The sequence below is a fragment of the Phocoena sinus genome, chromosome 14 (assembly GCF_008692025.1).
Source record: "Phocoena sinus isolate mPhoSin1 chromosome 14, mPhoSin1.pri, whole genome shotgun sequence".
Classification (NCBI taxonomy): Eukaryota; Metazoa; Chordata; class Mammalia; order Artiodactyla; family Phocoenidae; genus Phocoena; species Phocoena sinus.
In genome coordinates, this window is record NC_045776.1 from 9,239,231 (window position 1) to 9,247,880 (window position 8,650).

The following is an 8,650-nucleotide window of genomic DNA, read 5'->3' on the forward strand; positions in this document are numbered from 1 at the left end:
TCGAATATATTTATTTAAGGAGAGAAGGAAACGGCTAAGCTGAAAAATTAACTGATTTTCTTGTCCAAGCAAGGAATGAAAGACAGAAAATCACTGTTAAGTGTTAGAAAAGCAAAATAATTCCAATAATATCATTATTTTATTTCTGTCACTTTAAACATTGATGGCAGATCATGGTTGATTTTCATTTTTCGAAAAATGTCCAAATATCATTATCAAATTTTTTATTATATTTTATTTTCAATATCATGGATAATATGTAACATTGCTGAGTGCTTATTATGTGCTAGATACTATTTTAAGCACCTTGTTTATATTAATTTATTTAATTTGCACAAGAATTTATGAGGGAAATAATATTGTAGCCAGTATTTTATAGTTGAAGAAACAAAAGCCAAAAACAATATAAGTGGTGGGTATAGCAGGGATTTGAATACTACAAGGTGATTCTAGTTTCTATTTATGTGTTTTATCATTAACCATATAGATGTTCTGTTACCATTACTGCTTCCCCTGGCCAAAAAGAATAAATAGATATTTTTTAAATTTCCGACTATTCTTGAGGCCTACGTAGCTGACATTTTTCTCCATTTGAATTTTTGTAACAGTTTACTATTAATTTTATGTTTCGTTCAGATGGTTCTCTGCTATTTTCTAAGAAAAAAATATAAAGCAAAATAAAGAGTTCAGATACTAACTGTACACTTTCAAAATGATGAAACTACAAATGTGAAGGAAGCAGATTTCAAAACCTATAAAGTGTTAAAAATTTAGAAAGTCATCGATTTAGGTGTTTTTTAGTAGATTAGTGCAACTTAGACTTTATATTTCCAACAACAGAGTAAGGAATCTGCTATGGTCTGAGTGTTTGCATCCTCCCCAAACTCATATGTTGAAATCCTAATGCCCCACATGATGGTATTTAGGAAGTGAGGCCTTTGGGAGGTGCTTGAGTCATGACTCTGTAACCCTCATGAATAAAACTGATAGAATTGATTATACTTTCTACATCAAAATCGTTACAGATTGCCTGGTTTATACAAGTCACTATGCTATGCAACTTATATGCATTAGTTTTAATACTGAATTCAACATTTGTGGTTTATATTATTATTATTATTACCATTTTCAGAAAAGTAGTTAAAATAAAGAGAAGAAAAACTGGGCTAAGTTTTGGCATTGGTTGGAATGTAAGAATATTTAATCAAGCAGAATGAGAAAGAAACATACTTAAATATCAAAAAATAATTCAAATATTTTGATATATGTACTAAAACACTTGGAATACTTAGAAAGTAATGATATTAAAAATAGTTTAAATAATCACACTTAAAACCAGTACTGCGTACAGATACTATACATCATTGTATGTAAAACTGCAAAATTATTTTCTTGAAAAATATCACAGTCAATTGTAATTGAGGAAGGACCTTGGCTGTAATTGCCATTGAGGCATAGTAAATTTTTAAAATTCTGAGTAAATTGTGTGTGATGTATTTATTCAAATATTCAGTTGAATTGTATATTATCATAAATGTAAAAGTCCACACTATATTTGAGTAATTTCTAGATCAACAGATACCAAAAAGCAATGAAAACTGTTTCACAAAATCATAAAGGAATAGGTTCTCCAAAGAACTTCTATGCATATTTCAGGAAATTCTAGAATAATGGGTCTAATCTTGAGAATCCAAATAATACATTTTGAATGTTACCTCTTCCGTCTTATCTTCTTTCTATTAAGATGTCACAAGAAAGCCTTTGAAAATTAAGCAATTGTGAATTTGGGAGTTAGAAATCTGAGTTAAAATGGATTTTTGAGAGAGGGTGAAATACAAAATCTTTAAAAAAGTAAAATCACAAATTTTGAGTCAGTAAAAGGAAAGTTTCCCAAGACATAATATGACATGTTATCTAAAGAGAGAAGGTAAGAGGACAGATTAAAAGGGGGGAAAAAAAACCCTAAAGGATATTTTTAAGGAGAATAACTGGGGAACAGAGAGGATGATTTAGTAAGTAATATCACAGCTCCCAACCCAGAATACAGGGACTGAGCATTACTAGGAGATGAGAACTACAAAGGAGGAGAACTACTAGGAGGAGAACTACAAAGAAGATTCTGATGGGTTGAAGAAATTCCAGCAGGTGATGAGGAGAACACACTAATGCAGTATTAACCAGAAGTCAGAAATGCAAAACCATAAATGTGTACTTTGTTTTCAGAAATCGAAGGCACTTTAAAAAATATAGAACTAAAATATTAAAACTGTGGAGACCGGTGAGAATAAGAATATCTGCAACCTACCAAGGGTGAGATACTTTATAGCAATAATAATCTTTAAAGCCTTAGAAGGAACCTATGAAGTAAGTATGATCGTTGCTGCTTTACAAAAATATGTTAGAAATTTACTCCAAGGGTTAAGAGTATGCACTGCTTATTCTGAGCCAAACACGAAGCACTCTACATGGATCATTTCACTGAATCCTTAAGGTAGTTCCTTGACTTCCATACCCGGCACTTTCCCACCCGACCAATGAGGCATCCTGGGCCGGAGAGCTTAACTCTACTCAAGCGTCCACACCAGTGCTTCCGGCATCCTGGGCAAGCCAGTCTTTTGATGTGCACCGGTGAGCCTCTTTCTCTGTTGCAGGACTTTGTCATATCTGACCCTGACCCGGGAAATAATTACCAGGCATAGAAATCTAAAGCACTCCACGTATTTTCAAATGCCTCTCAACAGTTAGAAAACAGGAGACGCAAGAGGGAAGAGATTTGGGAACATATGTATAGCTGATTCACTTTGTTATAAAGCAGAAACTAACACACCATTGTAAAGCAATTATACCCCAATAAAGATGTTAAAAAAGAAAACAAAGAAACAAACTAAAGCACAGTTTGCTTTACAGGGATGCATACCTCAGGGTTTATTTCCCACCAGGATTCTCTCTTTTAAAAGTATAAGTGTTGCTACATTGTGAGTATCTCACTGTATACATCAAAGGAAGAAAAGAAAGTATCAACTCACACATTTATTTTCATTGACTTCTCCAAGAGCCTGCAGAGGTAAATGGGAGAGATGCAATGCCTGGAAAAGCAAGATAATCAAGCAGCTTCCACTGTTTTGGAGGAGAGATCTATAGTTATATGATTTCTTGTAGACAGTTTCAGGTTAAGCTTACTTAGGCAAAGGAAACTGTCACTTTAATCAGAGGAAAATGAAATTCAGATACAAAGTCACTGGTACTCTGTAATATTCATTACTATAGAGCTTTTTAATTTCCCTTAGAAAATGTGTGCATATGTGTGTATATTGCACATATATTTAGTTGTTAGTTTTATTTTCCCTTCAAGACTCAACTCACTTCTGTTTTGATCTCTATGAAGCTTTTTCACACTTTTCCAGCTCCCAGATACTCAGTTCTAATAATCTGTTTTGCTGATGCACGGTAAGAATTAAAATACAGTAGAACAATAAGAATTAGATTGAAAATAAGAAGAAAAGTCACCATCAGTATCTTAAAACTTCCTGACACATAGAAATATAAACTATAAATATCACTTAATATAATTTTAGTAAACGAGTTAGATATGAAGACTATAGATATATTGATATACACTTGCTAAAAATACATATTTGTGTACTTCACGTTACTGTAGTCTAATAAGATTAAGCATTTTGAAAAAAATCGAGATCACAGAGAGATGGAAAAAGGTAATAATAATAGAGCTTTGAAAATCAAAGTAGAACAGCGGATGGATAACCCAAGGATGTTCTCTGGAGATGACCCAAGGAAAGGCCCACACTCTGATCCTCTTTCAATTAAAACTCAACAGTCCATTTGCTTTTTCTCCCCCTCATAAACTATCATGAAAGTTTTCCTGCTCAAGAACAACTGAACCAAAAGTCAGATGGACCAGTTATGCCACTGAAAAACCTTAAAAAGATAAAATTTTTACTCTTTTGCTCTTAAGAAAATTGCCATTTGTCAACCCCAAATCCATCTCTCTCCCACAGAAATAAGGACATGGCTGGTCACATGGCTGCTCAGCTGGAGCCTAAATATTCCAGTCTTCTTTGCAGGCAGGAGGATACCAGATGACTAAATTCTCCTGAGTGTCTGTGAGCTGAAGTCACATGTACCACAACTAGGTATGGGTTCTGGGACAGCAGATGTGTGCTCTTATACACTCTTCAACATCTGCAGACAGAAGGGGCATGACTGTCACTCAACTTCTGCCATGCAGACACATCAGCCCCCTAGAACATGGTAGAGCCATGGATGGGAGTAGTTCTGATTCTCTGAAGGGTAGTGTGGAAAAGAGCCATCAATCAACCCGCACCACTCACCTTGGGACTGTTAGAAGTGAGGGAATGAACTTCACTTTTCTCTGGGTCATCTCTGTCACAGCAGCCTAGTCTTTGCCCTCCCATAATCCTTTCTCAAAAAGACTCTTGACTGTGTTTTCTGTGTTGTCTAGTCCCAGCTGCAAGTGTTGTAAGACAGCAAAATAGGAAAAACATGAGGATACAAAATAACTTTTTAAAAAATATTTATTTATTTATTTGGTTACACCAGGTCTTAGTTGTGGCAGGAAGGCTCCTTAGTTGTGGCATATGAACTCTTAGTTGTGGCATGCATGTGGGATCTAGTTCCCTGACCAAGGATCGAACCCGGGCCTCCTGCCTTGGGAGGGCGGAGTCTTATCCACTGCACCACCAGGGAAGTCCCCAAAATAACTTTTTTACTCAAATCTCTCTTATTTTTTTTTTTTAAGTTCAGCATCAAATTACTCAGGGTCCATTCCTGGCTTCAACACACTGACAGTGAGTCACAAAATTTCTCTGCTTGCCTCACCTCTAAAATGGTCATAGTGATAATATTTATCTCATTATTACAAGGATTAAGTGTTATTATTTATGTACACTGCTTAGACCATTCCGGCTCACAGTAAGCTATCAATAATGTTGCTGTTATGTGGTAAAAATGCCACTGCCAAACCCCTTGGCATATTTTCTGGCCTGAATCAGTTAGAGCCACAGTCAGGACAAAGAGAACCCTCCTGTGCATAGTAGCTGTCAGAGGTCAACAAACCTTTTCTGTAAAGGATCAGACAGTACAGGCATACCTTATTTTATTGTGCTTCTTCTTCTTTTTTTTTTTTTTTTTTGCCGTACGCGGGCCTCTCACTGTTGTGGCCTCTCCCGTTGTGGAGCACAGGCTCCGGACGCGCAGGCTCAGCGGCCATGGCTCACGGGCCCAGCTGCTCCGCGGCATGTGGGATCTTCCCGGACCGGGGCACGAACCCATGTCGCCTGCATCGGCAGGCGGACTCGCAACCACTGCGCCACCAGGGAAGCCCCTATTGTGCTTCATTTTATTGTGCTTCCCAGATTTTCCATGTTTTCAAATTGTAGGTTCGTGGCACCCCTGCATCAAGAAAGTCTGGGGGCTCCATTTTTCCAACAGTATTTGCTCACTTCATGTCTCTGTGTCACATTTTGGTAATTCTTACAATATGTCAAAGTTTTTTATTGTCATATTTGTTATGGTGACCTGTGATCAGTGATCTTTGATGTCACTACTATGATTCACTGAAGGCTCTGATGATGGTTAACACTTTTTTAGCAAAAAAAGTATTTTTTAGACATAAGGTATGAACATTGGTCTTTTTAGACATAATGCACTGCACATTTTATAGAGTACAATATAGTATAAACATAACTTTTATATGCTCTCTGGAACCAAAAAATTTGTGTGACTCGCTTTATTGCAATATTCACTTCATTGCCATGGTCTGGAACCAAACTCATAGCATCTTAGAGATATGTCTCTAAATCTTTTAGGCTTTGCTGGCCATAAAAGTGGTCTCAGCCACCTTATTCTGCTGTAGTAGTGCGAAAGGCCCCATGAATAAGCATGGCTGTATTCCAATAAAACTTTATAAAAACAGACAGTAGGATAGATTTAGCCAACAGGCTGTTTGCCAGACTCTGAGTTAGACTAATGAATTATGGACAGGTGATAAATGCTGATACTGTGTTTCATCATTTCTTAGTAAGATGTTTACACAAAGTCACAGTAAAATGTGAACAGTTAATATGAAGATTCTCACTGTTAATTTTTCTATATTTACTGACGTCAGGCAGATTTTTTTTATTCATCAAATCACTCAAACATTTATTGCTGTGCCTACTGCATTTGACACATTTTTATTTTTACATAATGTAAAATTGACAACCATAATATATGTTCTAAATTTGTACTTAGATTAATCAAGGAAATAACGGAACATTTGGTTAAGAATGTAGTACCTTTATCTCTGAATATTTATTGGAGAGGTAGGGAGAGACATAAAGCATCATCACAATTAGAATAACTAGATTAAAAACTGAGAAGATAAAATACATAATAAATTGACCCTGCAGGAAAATTCACTTTAGAGTAGAAGGAAAAACTTAAATAATAGGTTCTTGCGAGTAGGTCATGGCTCAAGATGACTTTGCCTTTAGCGCTTTTGCTAATTTACTAAGATGCATTACTTCTCACCCTCTTGTCTCTCCTGCCTTTTTTCTCCTTCCCATTTTTCCCCTCTCTTACAGTGAATGTGTTCAAACACATTCATCTTCCTCTCACTCCTGCCTTTAGAGTCACCTTGGACTTTCTGTCCTCAACTCTGTCTGCAAGTAAAATAGGCTTGCATCTTCTCCCTCCCCATACTTCAAGATTTAGACATAATAGTCGTAGGTAGAGTTTAGACTAAAAAATGCCATTTGGAAATTACCAAGACTTTCGTTCAGTTTGATTGCTAAAATATGTAAATAATTACATAAAGGGTTTATCTTGAATTCAGGGACTTCTTGTAAAATGATATACATTGACACCCCAGGCCTAAATCCTTCTTTTTTCATGTATTCCAACTACTATCAATTAATTAATTTGAATGTATAAAGGAAATACAATGTTATGTATATATTCCTCTGTCAGTGCTCAGTGTATTTATATCTTCTAACATCTATATTTGCCTCTGAATGTCACACCATGACTAATTTTTGCATCAGATTCTAATCTGGGCGGCAACTCACAGAGACAGTGAGAGAGGAATCAAGCAGCTGATATCGATCCATTGGTGGTTACAAACCCTGAGATGCTTTTGCTTCCCTTACCAGCAACCAACAACATCAAAGCAAAGGAGAAGCCTACCGCATACCTCTTTGACATCAATCCTTCATGGTTTTCTTTATCCTATTCAAGTCATCACAAAGTTGTGAATAAGATAAAAAAGAAGTTTCTGATTTTCAAACCTTTCCAGTTAAAAGTCTCAAAATGAACTAGTGGCCTAGAGCTGTCTTCCTTTCCGCTGCTTTTACTAATGAGAAGCTAAAGCACATGGAGACTGTTCTGACCACAATCACACAGCACCGTAACTAGAACCTGGGCTTCCTAATCCTTATACAGAGCAGAGCAGGAGGTGTTCTGAAAGCACTCTGCAAAGTGGATGTGTCTGCTTCCCGCAGTAAATATGCTGAAGGAAGCCATTCACTCAAACTTGGTTGGATGGTGCTACAAAATACCTACCCCACTTTTCAAGAGTTTATCATGGTGAAAATAAGAAAGGACTGCTCAAACAATGTAAATCAGTCTTCTTCACTTCACAAATACTAAGTCCAGCAATTGGAAAGCCACGTTCATGGTTCATGTCACTCTTGGTATTTGCTTCATTTGGGAAATAGGGACCTTGAAAGATGGAGGACAGGCATTGCCATAACGATTTTAAGATTTTACCTGCCAGTTCCCTGCCATATTTTTAACAAATGAGCTCAGAGCATATCAGAATCGTCCTTAGGGACATCTAGGAATAAAATCTATTGCTCTCTAAAAACCCATGGTAAATAATGAATTATATTACCTAGATATTTGCAATGTGGAAAACTACTTTGGAAACCTGTACATGTAAACAATAGGAAAACAAAAATCTAATAACTATTATATAGCTCAAAAAATAACACCGTGTGAATACTGATTTCTTGGGGATTTGTTGTTAGAGCTAAAATTGCCATTCGTTTCTTCCCAAGCAGGACTATTTCAATGTTCTTTTTACGTCACTTTTTAAATTATATTTAAATGACTGAAATTAAACATATAAACTGTTCTGTAAACAGTTAAATTGACTGAATTTTTTGAGTGAAAAGAAATAACTAATTATAATGCTGTTGTGTTGTTTTTAAAAAGAGTTTTTTTTACAGCAATTGCCTTTGTCTAAATGCAAAAAAAAAATCATTGATTTAAAAATAGGAATAAAAAATTATTCTTATTGAAATGGAGGAATAATTTTCTAAGCAGCTCTCATTCAATAGCCTAAACTCACAAAATAGTCTCCATCTTGTCCTAAAAACGGTATAAATATGCTTCCTACATTTCAGAGTGACTTAGGTTTTTGTTTCTTTGTTTGCCTGTCTGTTTTGCTTTGGAATGGTGTGAGAATGTCTCATTTATTTATACTGTATTACAAAACTCAGAGAGATATTTTGGTGTAAAACGTAGATGCTAGATAAATGAAAGCATCTAATTCTGTTTACTTACCATGGTCCTGGAGCTAAAATCGTATAATATTCTTTCCTCTGATGACTTTTCACACACTTGCTCGCTC